Source organism: Chiloscyllium punctatum, chromosome 5 (assembly GCF_047496795.1).
Source record: "Chiloscyllium punctatum isolate Juve2018m chromosome 5, sChiPun1.3, whole genome shotgun sequence".
Taxonomy (NCBI): Eukaryota; Metazoa; Chordata; class Chondrichthyes; order Orectolobiformes; family Hemiscylliidae; genus Chiloscyllium; species Chiloscyllium punctatum.
The window spans coordinates 101,917,077-101,938,693 of record NC_092743.1 but is presented as its reverse complement, the minus strand read 5'-3'; the positions used below and the strand labels follow the sequence as shown (position 1 = coordinate 101,938,693).

At 40.2% G+C, this 21,617-nt stretch overlaps 1 protein-coding gene across 1 annotated transcript in view; it reads left to right on the top strand.

Moving 5' to 3' along the window:
- The window catches only part of tshz1 (teashirt zinc finger homeobox 1), a 232,555-nt gene that overhangs the window by 206,136 nt on the left and 4,802 nt on the right, over positions 1-21,617 (top strand). The window lies entirely within an intron of this gene.

Here is a 21,617-nt window from a genome sequence, read left to right as displayed (position 1 = left end):
CATTACCTCTGACATTTCCAGGTTGAATTCCATTTGCCACTGCTGTGTCCAGCTGACCAGTCCATTGATCTTCCTGCAGTTTACAGCTGTCGTCCTCACTAGCAATTTTCGTATCATCCACGAACTTCTTGATCATACCTACTACATTTACATCTAAATCATGAATATATGCCACAAAAAAAGGCCCCAACACTGAGCCCTACAGAAACAGACTTCCAATAGCAGGAACATCCCTTTATCATCTCCCTCTGCTTCCTGCCTCCCAAAACTTTTGGATCCAACATGCCACTCTTCTGGAATCCCATGGACTCCTGCTTTCTTGACCAGTCTGCCATGACGGTCCTTAACATGAGCCTTGCTTAAGTCAATGTAGAACACATTAAATGAATTACCTCATTGACACTCCTGATATTCTCCTCAGAAAATTCAATCAAATCTTTCTAACAATTCCTCCATCACTGAGGTTAGACTGACAGGTCTGTAATTTCCTGGTCAATTCCTTCACCCCATTTTTATCATAATGAGATAAGGTTAGCAATCCTCTGGAGCTGATTGTATGGGTCAGACAGAATTTGAAAATTCCTTCCAGGGCCCCTGATATTTCCTTCCATGCCTTCCACAACAGCCTGGAACACAGCTCATCCAGGTCTGCAGATTTATTCATTTTTGAGGCTGCTAATTCTCCTATCTCCTCTATATTTAATTTCTTCTAACATTTCACAGTTCTCCACCAGATGACTACACCTGCATTGTTGTTTTCTATTGTGGAGATTGACACAAATTATTCAAAGCGGATGTCTTCTGGGTCCACACATTGATTATGTTTATGTCCCTTAAGATCCTACTCTTTCCTTCATTATTTTCTTAATCTTTGTAAATGTCAAAACCACTTTGGCTTTCCTTTATTCTACCTGCTTCCAGATGCTTTCTCATAAACTCTTCTTGCTTTCCCTATTTCCTTTATAGGTTCTCCCCTGTAATTTTTATACTCTTGTCAGGTCTCTGCCATACTGAGCTCTCGATATTTAGCAGAAGCTAATCTTTTGTTTTTAATCTTCGCCTTTATGTCTAAGTCCCTGGACCACCCTTTGCCCTTATGGGAACATATTTGCCCTTAGTTCTTGCTCCTTGAATGTCTCCACTGCTGTCACACAAGTATGTGCATTTGTTTTATCTACAAGTGTATGTGCTCTGAGTCCATTTGGACCAAAGCGCATCTTAGTAAAATTAGTCTTTCCCCAGTTTAGAAACTTTATTTCCTGTGCATCCTTATCCTTCTCCATAACTAACCTAAATCTAATTGAGTTATGGTTACTATCTCCAAAACTGCCTGGGCTCATTTCCTAATATCATTTCTACATTAGATTGAAAATAGTTCACCTGGGAGCAATTTATGAATTTTGTTTCCTCTCAACCTTGCTCAGTAAATCTATCCCAATTAATATTTGGTGGTTAAAATCCCCTAATATTACTGACTTACCATTCTCACATTTGTCTGAAATTTGATAACATATTTAATTTCATGTCTCTCTTTGACTGCCTGTAGTACACCCAGCAGCATCTATGTCCTTTTGTGCTTTTTACTTCTACCCATATGGCCTCATTTGATGAACCTTCCAATATATTATCCCTGCTCATTGCTATAATTGATTCCCTGACATATTTTGTGATTCCTCTCCTCTTCGATACCCCTCTGTATCTTATTTGAACACTCTCTGATATCCATTCTGAAGACCTTAGAGTCATAGAGATGTACAGCATGGAAACAGACCCTTCGGTCCAACCCGTCCATGCTGACCAGATATCCCAACCCAGTCTACTCCCACCTGCCAGCACCCAGCCCATATCCCTCCAAACCCTTCCTATTCATATACCCATCCAAATGCCTCTTAAATGTTGCAATTGTACCAGCCTCCACTACATCCTCTGGTAGCTCATTCCATACACGTACCACCCTCTGCATGAAAAGGTTACACCTTAGGTCTCTTTACACCTTAGGTCTCTTTTATATCTTTCCCCTCTCACCCTAAACCTATGCCTTCTAGTTCTATACTCCCCGACCCCAGGGAAAAGACTTTGTCTATTTATCCTATCTATGCCCCTCATAATTTTGTAAACCTCTATAAGGTCACCCCTCAGCCTCCGACACTCCAGGGAAAACAGCCCCAGCCTGTTCAGCCTCTCCCTGTAGCTCAGATCCTCCAACCCTGGCAACATCTTTGTAAATCTTTTCTGAACCCTTTCAAATTTCGCAACATCTTTCTGATCCGAAGGAGACCAGAATTGCACGCAATATTCCAACAGTGGCCTAACCAATGTCCTGTACAGCCGCAACATGACCTCCCAACTCCTGTACTCAGTACTCTGACCAATAAAGGAAAGCATACCAAATGCCTTCTTCACTATCCCATCTACCTGCGACTCCACTTTCAAGGAGCTATGAACCTGCACTCCAAGGTCTTTTTGTTCAGCAACACTCCCTAGGACCTTACCATTAAGTGTATAAGTCCTGATAAGATTTGATTTCCCAAAATGCAGCACCTCACAGTTTTCTGAATTAAACTCCATCTGCCACATCTCAGCCCATCAGCCCATCTGGTCCAGATCCTGTTGTAATCTGAGGTAACCCTCTTGGCTGTCCACAACACCTCCAATTTTGGTGTCATCTGCAAACTTACTAACTCTACCTCTTATGCTCGCATCCAAATCATTTATGTAAATGACAAAAGGTAGAGGGCCCAGCACCGATCCTTGTGGCACTCCACTGGTCACAAGCCTCCAGTCTGAAAAACAACCCTCCTCCACCACCCCCTGTCTTCTACCTTTGAGCCAGTTCTCTATCCAAATGGCTAATTCTCCCTGTATTCCATGAGATGTAACCTTGCTAATCAGTCTCCCATGGGGAACCTTGTTGAACACCTTACTGATGTCAGGGAGGGCCCACTATTGTCTGGTTAAGTATCTGAGTGGCACATTATGTGGCAGGCCTTCTCAAAAAGAGCCAAGTCTGGGATCTTGTCGGCTATCTAGCCGGAGATTCCTGCCACCTCTTGTTAAATTTAGTCCTTCTAGCCAGATTTTTTGGGGGTGCTTCAATAGCGCTCCCACTGGGGAAATGTAAAATCACTAACACAGCCACTTCTGGATTTCCACATTATACTGCACACAAGTGGACTCCAAAAGCTGTTGTCAGTTTCAATAGAGCAATGACAGCGAACACTGACAGTTCTGAAGTAAGTATCTTCCCAAAAAGCTGGGTCAGTAGCAAATTAATGAGGGATATGATATAATTCTTGCTTTTCCAAGTTTGGATATTCAAAAACTCGAACTTTTTCATCCTTAGGTATTTAGGACAATGTGTTTCAAGCTTCATTTTCCTTCAATAATGCAATTCCTTCACAACAGGAGTGCAAAAGAAATATTACATATAACATGTTGGAACTGAACCTTGTTATCAAATGATTACCTGCGGAGTTTGGCAATTTCATTGCTCACCTATTAAAATCAACAAAGGAAGCCACCATTGGCAGCTGAGCCTTTGATTGCCTCGGACCTAAACTCTGGAGTTCCCTTGCTGAACCTCTCTGCTTTTGCACCTCTTCTGTCCTTAAAGACATTCCTACAATACTCCTTTGTTCAAAGGCATTGGCCACTCCTCCTATTATCTCTTTAGGTGTTTCGGTTTCAGCGATCTTAAAATTAAAATTCCCATGAAGCACCAAGTTTTAAAGAGACATCCTTGCACGGTTAAGAAAGTTGTTTTTAAGAGGCATTTTAAAGGAGGAGAGGAGGATAGGGTGGCAGAGAGGTTTGAGGTGGGAATTCCAATGATTAACTTCCAAGGTAGCTGACGGAATGGCAGGCAAAATAAAATTGAAATTACACGAGAGGCCAGAACTGAATAGCACCGATATCTTTAAAGGTTGTGGGACAGAGAGAGACTACAAAGATTGAGGGGGTGGTGCAAAGCCACGAAAGTGATTTTTAAAACATTGAGCATTGTAAAAATTGCAGCCCTGCCATTCCATTGTCCAATATAAGTCAAATGAGCAAATGAGTACCAGAAGGTAATAGGTGAAAAGGACTTGTTACAAGTTAGATTATAGCTACAGCATTGTGGGATAGATCCAGATGAGATGAAGTTTCTAAATGGGCCAAGATATGAGGGGACTGATAAAAGCTTTGAAATATTTGGGTCTGGAGGTAACAAAGACATTTCTGAGGACAAGAATGTACAGTTGCAATATTAAATCACCAGGGACATAACTTTTATATGACAATAAATATCATAAAGGCAACAATTTGGAAAGAACTGCAGAATTATAGTACAATCGATGATATATTGGTAGCTAACCCCTGACCTTCTCACCTTTCACAATTGATCAATGGCATTTAAAGAGACTAAATGACAGAAAGAAGAGTTCTTGAAATGAGAGAAAGCTTTCAGTACTGAGTGGGTTAATCCCTCAAGCAAATAATTGAAAGGGAAGATAGTTCTCCAGTACAATATGCAAGTCTAACAGACAAAAAGAAGCAAACAAGAACAAGCTAATACAACATTTTGGTATTTCTTTTCACGCTATCAAGTTACCATATATATTCAGTTTATGTATATTTCAGACAATGATCGGGACATTATTAATACATACTGGAACACCTTTTTTGAAAATTGATGAGTTAATTTAACTTTAATTCCTGTAATATGTTGTGTAGGACTTTTTCAGAAGACTGCAATCGGTTTGAAGGTGTCTTTCTGTCATCTATTTTTACAGACAGGTTTTAGTCTTCTTTCACAGCAGGGTTGCAAGAGATGGTACTGTAGTAAATAGACATGTAAAGTGAATACATAAATGTCTGTGGAGTAATGAACAAGCTCCTGCATTTTCACAGTGGCCTACCATTGGAAACCTTATGATTGCCAAGGCAATCATTTTGCAATATTCACACTGTTATGAAACCAATCTGTGTTATGACTTGCTAAATGTGCTGTAGCCTACCTTACAAAATGGCTTTTATTTCAAGCTACGAAGTGACTGCATGCTTTTTTTTTCATTCCCCGATACCTACCCAACTTGATCACCAAACCCATTCTGCGATCTGTAATTTGCATGACGAGCTCCAAACTCGGTTTGCAAACGTTGCAGAGTCTCACTTCTCCATCTATCTTCTGTACAATCATGGTAGGCATTTTCACAGCAAATGCTGTTAGATCCTCTGACTGCCTTTGAATCAGAAAAAAAACCTTGAACTTTGTGACAAGGATGAAATTAGCAATATTGAAGTGGGGCTGTACAATGGGTTGTAATTGAGAAGAGACAGGCCTTTCAATCAGCCTGTCTGTCTGCCCCCAGTTACAAGCTGCTAGACAACTGGATTATCATTTTAGATTGTTTAAATTACTTCTGTAGAACATGTTGTAGACTTTGGCGTGATGCATATTTCCACTGGGGGAGGGAAAATAATGCCACTTAGCATCATGCAGTAGAGATGAAATGTTGCTATTCCATTCAATTGCTTCCTCCTTCTCATGAATGTCCCTTACCATAATTTTTATTTAACCTTACTACAATATTATTCTTCATCTCACTAATGACCTCCAAGTCCCTGAGTTTGGTCATGATGCTGAGCAAAGACCAGGTAACGTATTTTTCCAGTAGAAGGAATCGCAGAATTCAGAGTGAGTTAACCTGGCACATTTTCACCCAGCAGATATTTATGAAGCATCAGCAGAGACCTGAAAGCTGATGATCTATCCAGCTGCTGCTGCAGCATTTTGTATTACTGGAGCTCTTGTTGTTGAAGGAGTGTTTTGTTGCAGTATCATTGAGCTTAAAATGCAACATGTTTACACCACTAGCTCCCTATTTACAAAATAATCAAAGCTAAAAAGCTTCAAAGTCAGAATAAACTTGCATTTGCATAGTGCATTTCTCATCCTCAATGAGCAGTGGAGGCTAGGTTAGATATCTTCTATAAACACAAAGAACTGTGGATGCTGGAAGTCTGAAACGGTGGCCCTTCGTTAGAACTGGCAATAGCTAGGAAGAGCTGGTATTAATGCTGATTACAGGCTGGAGGAGGAGTGAATAGAGTAAATGGAGATGGAGCCCTGTCACAGAAAAACGGGCATAAGTAAATAAAGAGATAGCAGATGATAAGCCAAGAGTTGGATAATTATTAGGTGGGATGCTAGCAAGAAGTGTGAGTAATTGAAAATGGGTATGGGGGGAGGGTAAACTGACATGGAGACGAGTGGTTGACAAGAGAGTTAAGGTTATGGGGTGCAGATAGGCAGCAGGGAGATGAGCCGAAGAGAGAAATGAACTTCTGCTCCCTATTCTTGTGCTCTGACATCCCTACATGCTTTGTATCTTATGACTTGCATGCAGTCCTGCAGTTTGATTGCCATTTGCTACTATCAGTTCAATGCAACAGCCTCACAAACAACATGCAAAATAAACTATCAATCAGTCTAATTAAAAGCATAGAACTGTACTTGCATGGGAATCTCGAATAAAAACAGAAAGTGCTGGATAAGTGCAGCAGCTCTGGCAAATCTGTAGAGAGTGAAACAGAGTTAATGTTTTGAGTCCAATGACTCTTCTACAGAATGGATCAGTCAGTCCTTTCGGGCAGCTATGGGTTGAGAAGTGGGCCAGGAAAACAGTTTTGCAGCCTGTCCATTGCTGAATACCTTTGTCCAATCTCAAAAAGCAGAAGGGAGCTCAGTTTAACATCTTGTACGAAAGACAGCACCTCTGACTGACTGCAATCTTTGATAATGTACAGATGTCATGAAATATGATTTGAATCTACAACCTCTGACTTGAGAAACAATGACTGTAACAATGTGAATTGTGCCTGAATTTGCAAGAGGATTTTGTTTTATTTCTCCTGAGTTTTGATCAAAGGAATTACTCTTTACTTTCTTGGCCATATCTAATTTTTGTTACTTCAGGATCAGTTGTGTTCAATGGGTAGCACTTGTGCCACTTCAATCAGGCAGGGGAGGTTCGGGAAATGTGAGCATTAAAATGTAGGCTGACACTCACCGTGCAGTTCTGAGGGAGAGCAGCCCTATCAGACCTGCTGTCTTTCAAATAATATGTTAAACCAGGTACCTGTCTGTCGTCTTGGATGTATTCAATCTCATGTCACTATTTGAAAACGAGGAATTTTCTTTGATGTCCTGGCCAAAGTTTATTCCTCAATTAAAATCACTGGAAAACATTATCTGGTTAACTAGCCATTTTCCCTAGGGCATCAGAGGCTGAAGGGTGACCTTTTAGAAGTTTGTAAAATCATAAGGGGCGTTGATAAGGTGAATAGACAAGGCCTTTTTGCCATGGTAAGGGAGTCCAAAACTAGAGGACCCAAGTTTAAGGTGAGAGGGGAAGGATTTAAAAGGGTCCTAAGAGGCAACATTTTCACACAGAGGGTGGCATGTATGTGAGATGAGCTGCCAGAGGAGGTGGTGGGAACCTGGTACAATTGTAACATTTAAAACGCATCTGGATAGGTATATGAGTAGAAAGAATTTAGAAAGATGTAAGCCAAATGTTGGCAAATGGGACTAGATTAACTTAGGTTATCTGGTCAGCACGGATGAGTTGAACTGAAGGGTCTATTTCCGTGCTGTATATCTCTCTGACTCTATCACATCTGCAGTTCTTTGTTTTATTTGTCACAATTCTGTTTGTCACAGCATGTTATCAATTTGATCGCAATTCTCCTTACATTTACAATGCTGACAACATTTCATCAACCTCTTCTGTACAATAGGGCTTGAGCATGTTCTAGGATGCGAATGGCACTGTATAAATGCAATTTCTTCACTTTAGTTTATTTCAGACCATATTCTATCTGTCAATCAATGAACAGTAATAACAATAATTTGCATTTATATTTGACTTTCAATGGATCAAACTATTCCCAAATTCTCTCTCAGGAGCTTTATCAATGCACAATGAGGTGTTAGGATAGAAGATAAGAAGCTTGGACCACGAAGTTAGTTTTAAAGACTGTCTTAAAGGAGGAGAGTGGTGTTTTAGAGAGAGAGACAGAGAGAAGCTCAGGAAGGAAACTTGAGAGTTTCGTGCTACAGCTCCTGATTTCTGACAATAGTGGAGTGTTTAAAATCAGGGCTGCTCAAGAGACTGAAATTGGAAAAATGTGAATATCTTTTGAGGGTTGTAGGACTGGATACATAGCAGGTGACATAGGTTGTGGTGAGATCTTGGATTTGAAAGCAAAGATTACATTTTTTAAAATTAAGACATTGCTTAAACAGAAGTCAATATGGGATAGTGAATGGGTGACGAATACTTTGCATGAGTTAGGAGATACGAGCTAGATTTTACTTGAGCTTAATTTCATGGAGAGAAGTAGGTGGGAGAACTGGTCAGGAATAATATTGAAAACAGTTTTAGGGTTTGTTTTTAAACTTTCTCTCTCATTGAAACTGAACAGAATGTGAACTTGCATGTACCTATCCTTGCCGATGTCTATCAAATGTTTTTCTCAAGTTATTTTGGAAATTCCATCAAATTTATTCAGAAATTCAGATTTGTCCCTTACAATTTTTAAATTGTCTACAAAATGAATTAATTTTATAGTGCATTCAGTGCAAGATGACCGCTTTGAAGATGCTGCATTTTTAACATGTGCTACCCCTCATTATCATAGTTTGGGTCTGTTAATGCTTTCCTGGCTGGAGTACCACCAACTATCTTCTGTAAACTTGAGCTTATGCAAAACCATGCAGTTCTTGCTCTAACTCATACTGAGTCCCATCCATAGATCACTCCTGGATACACTGATCTGAATTTATTGTCATGAAATGAGCCATTTCATTCAGCAGGTCAATACCAATTTGAATGGCATCTCCTACCTCACTCCATCTAAGCTTATCAGTACATCTTACTGTTGTTTTTCTCCTTGTCTGTTCAATCATTTATCTTCCACATAAGGGCTGGTGTGGGTGGCTCAGTGGTTAGCACTGCTGCCTCACGGTGGCAGGGATCCAATTCCAGCCTTGGATAACTGTCTATGTAGAGTTAGTACGCTCTCCCATATGTGCGCGGGTTTGCTTTGATCTCCTCCCACAGTTTAAAGATGTGCGTGTTATGTCGATTGGCCATGCTAAATTTTCCTGTAGGGTCCAGGGATGTGCAAATTAAGTGGGTTACACATAGGAGATGATGAGTTATGGGGATAGGGTAGGGGGGTGGGTCTGGGTGGGATAGTGTACCGAGGGTTTGTGCAGACTCAATGGACCAAATGGTCTCTTCCTGCACTGTAGGGATACTATGATTCTAAATATATAGAATCACAATCTATGTAAATAATAGGATAACTTGAATAAAACTCTAAATATTGTACAAAAATTTGGACAACAAAGTTGCTTGATGGGCCTACAACAAATATAACTTGAAAATAGCACTTGGGCACACCTTCAATTTATTTCCACTAATAAAGGTGGCTGAAATTTTCCCAGCCCCTGAAGGATATGGGCCAGTTGTGAGAAAGTTGAGAAAATCAGGTGAGATGTCCAGCGAAGAGCTTCTTGATGATGAGACCAAACATCCCCCTTTTCCAATCATGTTTGCTTGGCAAGGCAGTGAGAGGTCTGTTTGCTTTGGTTAGTGCTTGTTATCACCCCCATTATTACCTAATCTCATCTTTATTAGTAGGAACTTTCCCATTCTCCCACTGACTAGGTGCCAGAATTCCTGACATGAAATTCAGAGTGTTTACCTGCCTACCACAGCTCACTAACTGTTCCTCCAGACCTCCATCTTGGATGACTGACACAGCATCTCTGAGTAGCCTTCATGGGCACAAACTTTGATATCTCATATGTCCAGCCTCACCATATCATTTTGGCACACCTCCGATCTAGTTACAGTACATCTCTGCACTGCCTTGTTGCAGTTTGTATCCTACTGACACTTTTCATTGCAATGCTGCTACAAGGACTGTTCCATGCAGTTCCAGGCACTGATCACATGGATTGGGCCAGGGTGCATGTCAGGGATCATTGCTTGCTCTCTTAGTGCTCACGCACTTTGTATCTATTTTGACACTTACAGCACCCTGCCATGCCTTTTTGTACTTTTCTCTCTCAACCAGAGCTTAATGGCTCACAGGACTGTTCTTGTCTTGCGCAGACACCAAGCCAGACAGATTGTCATGCTTGCCAGCAGTTATCAATCAAGGGGATGGACATGTTGTACAGCACTCTGCCACATCTGTCTCACACTTGCAACATATGTCAACTGTGTATGTGCCAAACACACTGGGTGCATTTCAACCAAATGGCTATGTCTCAAAGTCTAAGGGAAATAGTCTTCCATCAAATTAAGCCTTCAGGAATGGGATTCTGGCACAGTAAGTAACGGGTGTCATCTGATATCAGTCCAGGGGCTTAGACATGGTCAGTGTGCTGCATGGGTGGTCATGTCTAATACTAGAGGGCATGCATTTAAGATAAGATGGGGGAAATTTCAAAGAAGATGTGACAGTCAATTATTTTACGCAGAGAGTGGTAGGAGTCTGGAATCTACTACCGGGATAGAGGTAGAGGTAGATATGATAGGGGCATTTAAGGGGCTTTTAAATAAGCAAATGAATAAACAAGGAATAGAGGGATTTGGAGCAAGGGCAGGAAGAAGGGATTAATTTAATTTGGCGCCATATTCAGCACATCATGGGCCAAAGGGCCCAGTGCAGGTGCAGTACAGTTCTATGTTCTGTGGTCAGGTCTTGTCCTTGTGAGGAGGTGAATGTTGGGCACTCCACTGGCCACCTTGGCTCTTGCTGACTTTCTATAGGCTATTTTCTCTTTGAATGAAAGAAAGGGAGAGACTGAGTTGAGTTGAAAATGGCATGCCCAGCTGGTACTGCAGGTGGGTGAAAGGTGGTGAGGAATCCGCAATGAGTAAGTGAGTAGGCAGACAGATCTCAAGCAGGGATAGTAGTTTGGAGAGATTGAGAGGGTGAGGTGAGTGAAGTAAGATATTATATGCGACAGTGAGTACGGCAGAGGATGGGCCTTGGTGAGAGGTGGGTATAGTGCACAGATAGAGTGAGTGTGATAGAGCAGAGAGACCACAGTGGCACTTATGGAGGGAAAGTGGAGAAGGTCATTGATCTTCTGGTGGCATGGCTGCACATTCTTTCTGACGATTGAGACCACACTGATTCTGGTGGCAACCTCAGACCAGGCTGGCATGGTCTGGTGTTGTGCCCTCCTCTGCTGGCCCTGAATGAAGAGGCTGGTCCTCCCCTACACCTCTGCATCCACCAGGATATCTAAATCCTTGACTGCAAAGTGGGGCAACAATTTCCCCTTATCTGTTATGAGTGAGGCAAATGTCACAAATTTTGCAGGGCAGCTTCAGACCAACAGTGTTTGATTGGGTGCATAGAGACCTTTTAAACATGGCTTCAGTGCCTGTAATGCTGAGATATACTGGCTGAGGTAACTATGTACACCTGCAGCAACTGGGAAATTAAGACTAGCTTTTGACAGAGTATAGTGGGTTGGTATCTCATTAGTGAGGCAAACTTGGGAAGATTGTGCGAGAAAACCCATTAGGCATTAAGGAGAGAAACTCTTCATAAAACACAATGGAAGTGACAGTCCATTTCTAGTAAGGTTAAGCCCGTGGTAACTCATTTGTTCTCCTACCTCATCAACAAAGAAAGCCACTTCAATTTAGAATTTATTTGTCTATTAGTATATGGTGTTTGCTAGCTATTTAAATGGTGTCCAGTGATTCCTTTGTTAACTGTTGTTATGGTGGAGGTTGGGGCACACAGTAGGGAGAAGGAGTGAGAAAATGTGGACTATTATGGCCATGACTCAAGTTTCAGTTAGGAAAATATCAAAACTTGGCTTCAACTTGAATAAACCCAGAGAGGTTTTTCATTAACTGCTGACTCCTTAAGAGTGTTGTTAGCTACATTGTGGCCAGTTGTTTAATGGAACTTTATTAGGTGGCAGATCTTACATTTGGAACAAGAAAAATGTGGAAGACAAGTAATGGCTTGTAACAGGATATTTTGGAGGTGAAACTAAAGTCTGATTCTATTAATATAAGAAGGGTTCTCTTGTTGAAATCTTTAGGTTACACACTTGAATTTCAGTAGTTCTAGCCCCATGAACCTAAATCTGTCAACACTCCTTTATATCCCCAAGTGGTATGGAGTTTACTCCGTAGTCAGCCTGTTAACAAACATCTGCTGTTGGCACAAAACACCAGGGATTTTTGCTGTTGTGATTTTCATTTTTTTCACAGCTCTACATATTTCTTAATTAAAAGCAAACGTAAGATGTAAACCAAAGTGTCAAGGAAAAAAAACTGTAAATTGGAAGGAGTCGTTTACATATTTTCAGATATTGTAATTAAGGAGTGGTCTGAAAACCACATGCCCAAGGTGAATCTTATTTTGGGTTCCTCCACTTTTATAATTGAAATGTTCGTTAATCCACACTAAGTATGCTCAAGCTGAGCCAATAATTATACACAACAGCATGGGGTATGGAACTCGTAGAAAGTTTTTCATCCACTGATGCATTACACATTGCTCTTGTACTGCCCTGTAACCCATTACAATAACATTATTGTCTGTCTGGCTTTGATTGTCATTGTGCTAAGTGGGGAAATGTAACCAAATTCATGACTAAATGCTGACACTTTCAGATGATTGCATTTTGAGTTTATCAAATGAATAAATACCCTCCATTCTCTCAATCACAGATTGCAACATGTGCTCTAAATCATTGCACTCAAACATAGCAAGATTCATAGTTGGTCTTGATAAATAAATGACTGATCCTCTGCATTATATATCACCGAAGTCCTTGAGGATTCAAATTATGTATAATACATAGCCCGTGTAATTTATTTATTAAGACAAAATGCGAATTTCCTGTGTTGGGGTTTCAAGCACAATTTGTCACACAGCTAAATGATGTACTCTTATTAGTCTCACTCAATTACAAAGTCATCCCTCTGTGTTCTGTATGTTTGTTAATGAACAGAACATTGTCTGTTAGTGTAATAATGGTGATGTTGCTAGTGTTGTTCACTAACATTAATGACTACTTCAGATTGCAGTGAGTTTTTTTAGTCACTTGCTAAAATGTGAAAATTATAAATTAACACATTGTTGTTTAATGCACATATGTTGGGAGATTGGAGATGGGGGTTGCAGTTTCATATTTCCCTTTCATGTGCTTTACTGCAGACAAAGTCTATTTTACTCAACATAAGGCTTTCCTGAAGTGAGCACTGGTGTTAATAAAAGTTATCAACGGAAGGAAGTACGTGACAGGCTATCTTTTCAAAAGCATACATAAGGGAAAATGTCTTCAAATGTAACTTGTACAATGGTTCCAGCTATTAAGAGATATATAGGATTTCAAATTAAAGAGGTATCATATCCAACAATGACTATTACTGTTGGAAGATTCTTCCTTGAGATATAATTCAGTTGTCTTCAAAGATGGCTACGTTTGTTACAAAATGTTTGAGGGGATAATGCAGGGTCCCATAAACCTTTTGCATATAAAGTTAAGTATGTTTAATTCTCAAGTCATACTATTTTATGATCAAGTTCAGAAAAATAATAAAACAAATTTTTCATTTAGCTCCTCCAGAACATATTTTTGGCACATCTTAAGTCAGTGGCCCTTATTTACAGACCGTCTTACCATTAGAAACCATTTGTCTGTATTTAGTCCATAAACCTCATCATAATTTTGTGCATCTCCATTAAATCTCCCCTAACAATCTGTGCAGTAAGGAAAATAGTCCCAGCTTTTCCAGTCTCTCCACATAACTGAGGCCCCTCAACTCTCGTAGAATTCTGGTAAAATCGCCTCAGCACCAAGGATATATTTAGGTTTCTGTCAGTTCTGAGGAAGGGTCCCTGGACTGGAAATGTTAACTCTGATTTCTCTTCACAGATGCTGCCAGACTTGCTGAGCTTTTCCAACAACTTCTGTTTTTTATACATTTAAGTTTGCTCTGACAGATAGAATCTGTTCTTTTTAGATTCTTTTTTTTAATGATTCCCTACAGTATGGAAACAGGCCCTTCAACCCAACAAGTCCACACTGACTCTCTGAAGAGTAACCCACCCAGACCCATTCCCCTACCCTATATTTACCCCTGCCTAATGCACCTAACACTATATGGGCAATTTAGCTTGGCCAATGCACCTAGCCTCTAAATCTTTGGATTGTGGGAGGAAACCAGAGCACCCAAAGGAAACCACACTGGGAGAATGTGCAAACTCCACACAGACAGTCGCCCAAGGTGGGAATCGAACCTGGGTTCCTGGCACTGTGAAGCAGCAGTGCTAACCACTGAGCCACCATGACACCTTTGTTTGCTACTTTTTAAGAACAGCCTAGGCAGTCGTTGTAAGTACTGAATACTTGCACATTTGGACTTCACATGTTTTTGAAGGACTTTTGTTTTGAGGTACTTAGGAATGTCTAGGAGATAAATAGCTTTGGTTTGATTTGAGTTCTTCAGGTAGGGAACTGGTAATAGACTGGCATTAAAGCCTTAATGGATGTTTTAAAATCATGTTTGAATAAGTTTATATGAATATGATGTGCAATGAAAAGAAATACTATCCAGAGGGTTTGAATCTGAAAAAGATTTATTATTAATGGGTACTCTGCATTCTCAATGTTCCAACTCATTGGCAATCAAACTGTGATGCTGAGTGCTGAGAAAAACATGTTAGTTGGTAATACATATTTCCTGCAATTTTTTTGCCATAATCACATATTTCACAAGTGTCATATAAGAATACAAGAACCTAGGGTTTGTCTAACTGCAGCTTAACTTCTACATCCTTGCACCCCGCCTCTAAGAATGCTAAGTGTTCATCACAGATTCACTTCATTGCTGAACCTTGGACTGCACCGGCAACTATCATTATAATGCTGCAGCAAGGAGGTTATGCACTCAGGGACATGCACCCAGCTCATAGACTGGATCAGGCTGCTTCTCTGGTCTCTTAGCTGACTGTCACTGTGCTCACTCACACTGAGCCTGTTTGGATGCTCACAGCATCCCAGCCTTGTCTTTGCTCACTTTTCCACCATCAGCCGGAAACACCAGGCTCATATTACTACTATCTTGCAGTGCCATTTAGCATAGACGCAAAACCAGATACTGTGTCATTGTTGTCAGCAGTCCTCAGTCCAGTCAAAGTGATAGCCTTTGCTCAGAGGATTCTGGCACAGTAAATCAAGTGCCGCCTCTGATACAAGCCCAGAGGCTTGGATATAGTCAGACCCTCTGTGTGGCCAGAGTCTGAATACTCTCCACATATGGGGTAAAGAGCCAAATGTTGGAGAGCCCACTACTGCTTTGGCTCTTCCTTCCCTATTATGGACTATTTTCTTCCTGGATTGAGAGAGAAGTGAAGATATAAATGGGTTCCACAGCTGCCTCTTTTGATGCCGCTAATAGGGCGTCCCAAGTAGACAGTACAGAGGGCATACAGGGGATAATGGTACTGGAGAATTGGGTGGTTGATGGTGCGTGAGGGAAGATGTTGATATCAACAGTGAAAGTGGATCAATATGATCCTTGTTGAGAAGTGGGTACAGAGATAGATTGAGCATGAGGTTTTGGGGCGAAAATTGTTGTAACTTACATTGGCAGAGTGAAGAATGGCATTCACCTTCTTCCTAAAGTCCGGTGCATTCCTCAAGAAGGCTAAGACTGCTTTGGCAAGGTGACAACCTTGGACAGGGCTGACTTTTGTCTGTTGTTGTGGCCTTCACAGCTGGCCCTGGGGGAGGAGTGAGTCCTGCACCTGCATCCCATTGTCCAGAAGAACCTCTAGGTCCTGTCCACAATGCAGGGCACCAATATCCCCCGTCTGCCACGTTTTGGACAACTCTCAGTAACTGTGCAGGGCAGCTCCAGACTGAAGAGGCAGATTCAAGGGCACAACAGGCTTTTAAAGATAGCAGTAGTGCAAGGGATGCTGGCCTTTTGGTAGATGTCTGCTCAATGGTGAGTTGTTCTGACCGCAATGTTTGGTAAGATGGGGCTAGAATCAGACAAAGGATGCCATAGGCATATAGTGTAGGTAGTTAATAGGGTGCATTTAATGAGGTATGGTGAAAAATCTTAAAGGGTTTCACAGCAAGAGTCCCTCCGAAACATTTGACGCCACTTGCTCTTAGCTAAAGAAATCTAGGATTTAGCCCATTGTTTTTCACACTGCATACTGGTATTCCCTCTCCAATGGCATTGTGGGTAAACTGACAGCAGGTGGACTGCAGGGATGGGCAATAGATGCTGGCCAACCAGTGACTCCCACATATCATAGATGAATAGAAAAAAAGGGACCCACTCTACCTTTCACATTCTCTTTGATTCCTTGCTTAAGGATTAAAGATATGCACATATTTTATGTTATTTGTTTTCAATGCTATACTGTCAACTCTCTGTGATGCTCTATTATCCATTGTTCTCTACTCTTCCTAATCCATCTCCCAATCTAGCCCCATCCTCCTACATGTTAATGTTTCATCTATGTCTTGCCCTCTCATATTTCCACACCCTGACAATCCTTATTAAGCTTTCTTTTCAACTTTGAATCCCCTTTTGAATCTACTTGTAACCAATTTGTGTCATCGAAACTCTCAATTTCTGGACTTACGCTTATTAACAATGTCAACCTCTTCCCTTCAGGTAATTTTCCACACCTCTTCTTTTGTTAAACTGCTGCCATCATTCTCTCCTTCCATAGCTTCCTATCATTCCTCTTCCCCAAAAAACCTGCTGTATTTCTCCATGATGGATTGTTGTTTCCTCAGCAATGTCTTCCAGTCTTCTGTAAAACAGTTTGTTAACAGTGATGGATGAGAAGGGAGTGAGTGTGGAATGAAGAGAGAGTGAGAGCACGAGTGAGAAAGACTTGAATTCTTAAACGTCTGTCATAATCTCAGGATGTCCAAAGCGCTTCACAGCCAATGAAGTGTTTTTCTTTTAAAATGAAGTCACCAATGTGTAACTTGTGCACAGCAAGGCCCCACAAATAGCAATGTGATACAAAATAAACTTTTAAAGTCTGATGATTGAGAGTTAAATATTGGCCTCAGGATAGTGCTTTTTTTAATCTACAAGAGATTGCAGTGGATCTTTTACATATAACTAAAAGAGCAGAAAGGATCTCAGTTTAACATCACATCTGAAAGGATAATACCTTGGTATAACAACATCAATTGTTACAAAGCAGTTAAGTAATTTGATACAATTTATTTTGACCAACAAGAGAGAAGCATTTTGAACAACATTTTATTTTTGTAAATACAATGCCTTTTAAAGAATATTAAGGAGACACAAAAAACTTAATCAATTCTGCTTTAATATTGCAGGCGTCTAACTATTATTTTATTCCGGGGATGAATCAAAAATTTATAATATGTTTTATTTTGACATAGATATCTGAAATTATTTCATAGTAATTCAATGTTTATTACTAGTAATTGAGTTACCAATGTGGCCAGCTCATCTGTCAGCTGGAATAGACTGAGTTGCTGGATTGTTTGATGTTAAGCAAAAACGACCTAAAGATTGTTGAATAACAGTTACTGCAGTTTATCCATTAATGTAATATCTTCCTGTTTTCCTATAGAGTGTTTAATATAAGCTGCTTTTCAAAGTAAAAAGCTTGTGATCCAACTCAGTGTCCATATGCACAGTTATGTGCATGCATACAACATGAATTTTCACTGTAGATGTTTCCATTTGGAGTTATTTAAATGAAATGAATTAAGGATGTGTAGGTTTTGGTATTGGAGTGAAGGCACCAGATTTCTGAGGCATTAATATCAATCCAGGAAAGGTGTGTCTGTATAAGCCAGACAGTTCATACCTGAATAAGACTTTTTACAAATTTGTTCATTGGATGTGGGTGTTTTTGGCTGGACCAGCATTTATTGGCCACCTTTAATTACCCTTGAGAAGGTGGTGCTCAGCAGGTATAAAATATCGTTGCAATAAGATTTTGCTCATTCTGTTAGCTAAAGTTTAATTTATATTTCCAGGGTTTGGGAAGGTTCGGTTCGGTAAGGTTCAAAACAGAGAATAGGGGGGAACTTAACAAGTGAGTCTAAAAGTCAGAAGGAGCAAAGGTTAAATTTTGTACTGCACAGGAATTTGGCAGGGTTAAAGGTAAATATGTAAACACATGGCTTATAGCAAGTACAGCTGATGTATAAGTAGACATATAGCAACATGGTGTCGTTGGTATAATGGCCACTTGACTTAAAGAGGGGCAAAAATGGTAGGTCAACATTCATGGATATAGTTTTCAATGAGAATAGAGTTGACATGAAAAAGGTAGCATTATTGATTTAAAGAATGAATTACAATTTTGAGGAGAGATGATATACCGAATGAATTATCAAATGAGGCCATAATAATATAAAATAAAACAAAGAACTGTGGATGCTAAAGATCTGAAACAAAAACACTACAGGTACAGTAGCATCTGAGGGAAGAAATCAGAGTTAACATTTCTAATACAATAACTAGTTTCAAGTCAGGCTATTATGAGGCCATATGAGTTGAGCTCAGAAACATTAAGGGCTGTTGCACTGTGAGGAGTGTACTATGGACCCCAAATTCTGTGAGAGAGGCAAAGTGCAAATGTGTGGGCAAGTTTCTGAGTGCCAAAAAAAGGCACAATAATAGTTGGGGACTTCAGTTATCCAAATATGAACTGGTGTATGATAAGTGAAAGCCACAGAAAGCACAAAACTCTTGAGCTGCTTTCTAGGGTACACTTTTAGCCAACAGGTTACAAATCCCACGAGAGATTTAGATTTAGGAAATGAAGCCAGTCAGGTCCATGAAGAAGCAGTGGATGACCATTTTGGAGATAGTGACCATAATATAGTTAGATTTAGTATAATTAGAGAAAATAACAAAGATAGAAAAGGAGTAAAAACTTTAAATTCGAGTGAAGACAAATTTGAGAAACTGAAAGGTTATTGGGGAGAGATGGGCTTGATACAGCTACTTGAAGAAAAACCAATGTCAAATCAATAGGAGCCATTCAAAAACAACAATATGTAGACATGTCTCCACAAAATAAAAGGGTGGTACTGCCAAGTCTGGAACCTCCTGTTATTCAGAAGCATACAATTTCAGATAAAGTAGAAAAAGTCTGATGAATCTCAAAGAAAAACAATAATGTGGATGAGAATGGAAGGTACAGTGGTAAAGTAAGAAAGGAAAATTGGAAAGCATTAGTGAGGATATAAAAAAAAAGTTTGCAGATAAAATCAAGGAAAACTAAAAGCTATTTTGTCAATACATTAAGAGCTAGAGGATGTCTAAAGAAAGAGTACAGTCTATCAGGGATGTGCAAAGGAACTTGTGCATGGATGCAGATGATGTAGGCAAGGTTCTTAATTAGTAATTTGGCTCTGTTTTTACAAAGCTGAGGTATGATGCAGACATTCTAGGTCAAGAGAAGTAGTGTGAAATATTAGATAAAATAAGCATAATGCAAGAGAAAATACTGGAGGGATTGATATTCTTGAAGGTGAATAATTTGCCAAGATAGGATGCACTATATCCCAGATTGTTATAGAAAGCCAGTGAGGAAGTAAGAGATGCTCTAAAAATCATTTTCCAGTCCTCACTAAGTACAGTAAGGTATTAGAGGACTGGACGTCTGCAAATGTTGTACTGTTATTCAAATAGGGTGTGAGTGATAGGACTAAAGTTTATAGGCAGGCCAGTGGACAAATTATGAGAATCAATTCTGAGAGACAAGATGGACTATTAGAAAGGCACCAAATTACAGTGAAGGTCATGTATTAATTGATTTTCTTTGGAGGAACAACAGGAGGATTGATGAGGATAATGCAGTGGATGTCGACTATATAGATTTCCATAAGGCATTTGACAAGACCCCGCATGGCAGACTGGTCAGAAACATAAAATTCTGTGGCACAGAGGGAATTGTGGTAAGTTGGAAGCTTAATTGTCCCAGTGACAGGAGACAAAGAGTAATGGCTGATGGATGTTTTTGCAAAAGGAAGGTGATTTCCTGTGGTGTTCCAACAGGGCTCAGTGTTTGCTTCCTTGCTGTTGGTAGTATATATTGATGATCTGGACTTAAATGTGGGAAGCCTAATTAGGAAATTTGCAGATGACACAAAAATAGCCATGTAGATAATAATGATGAAGATAGCTGTGACTCCAGAAAATCAATAGTTTGGCCGATGAGGTGGAAAAGTGCCAAATGGAATTCAATCCTGAAAAGTGTGAGGTAATGCATTTGGGGAGCATACACAATAAATGGAAGGGGTAAAGGAAGTGAGAAACATTTGAGTGCATGTCTACACGTGCTTGAAGGTGGCAAGACAGATCGATAAGTTGGTAAAGAAACCACAAGAATGCTTTCCATAATCAGACAAGGTATACAATACAAAAACAGGGCTAAAATGCTGGGACTGTACGAAACACAAGTTAAGCCACAGCTGAAATTTTGTGTACATTTCTGGTCACCACATAACAAAAGTCAGAAGACTTACAAGAATGTCACTCAGGCTGGAAACTTACAGTTGTAAGGAAAGATTGGATAGTCATTAAAATAGAGGAGCTAAAAGGGTGAATTAATTAGGATGTACAAAATTATGAGGGGCCTAAGTAGAGTAGATAAGAAATATTTGTTGCCCTTAGCAGAGAGTTCAGTTATCAGGGGACACAGATTTAGGATGATTGGTAGAAGGATTAGAGGAGACAATGAGGGAAGATGTTTTTCATCAAGTGGGTGTCTGGAATTCACTGCCCAGTTTGATGATGGAGGCAGAAACCCTCAACCTGTTTAAAAGATACACGAAGTCCTGTAACTTGCAAGGCCATGGATTGGTTACACGGAGGTGTGATTAGAATGGGCAGCTACTTTTTACCTCAACTAGTGCAGACAAAGTGGACTGAATGGCTCATTCTGTACTGTAGCTTTCCAACAGTTCTCATTTTAAAAAGGCTGTGCAGCCATCCTGCCAAAGCATTGTCACTGTTGCAATGTTGGAATGCCAGAAGGAAATGCAGACTGATCCCTGCGATGGCAGAATTATCCTTTAACAATTGAGGAACCAGGGCCTATATTGTCTTGAGTTTAGAAGAATGACAGGGGATGAATATTGAAGTGCAGGAAGGGTATTTCCCCTGGCTCAAATATCAAGAACCAAGAAACACAGTTTCATAATAACAGGTGCTCCACTAAGAATTGAGATGAGAAGGTATTTCTTCACTCAGTGCATACCACACAGAACAGTACAACACAGGGAAAGGTCCTTCCTGTCTGCTGCGTGGTGAGTCTTTGGAACTTTCTGTTCCTGAGGGGTATGGCTGCTCAGTCAGAGTACATTGAAAATAGATTTCTAGGTATTAAAAATTACACTGGATATGGGGAAATTGCAGGAAAATGGCATTAAGTGTGAAGATTAGCCATAATCTAATTGAATGACAGAGTAGCTTAAAGGAGCTGAATGGCCTCCTCCTCCTATTTCCTGTGTAACCATGGCAGCCAGTTTGCACACAGCAAGTTCA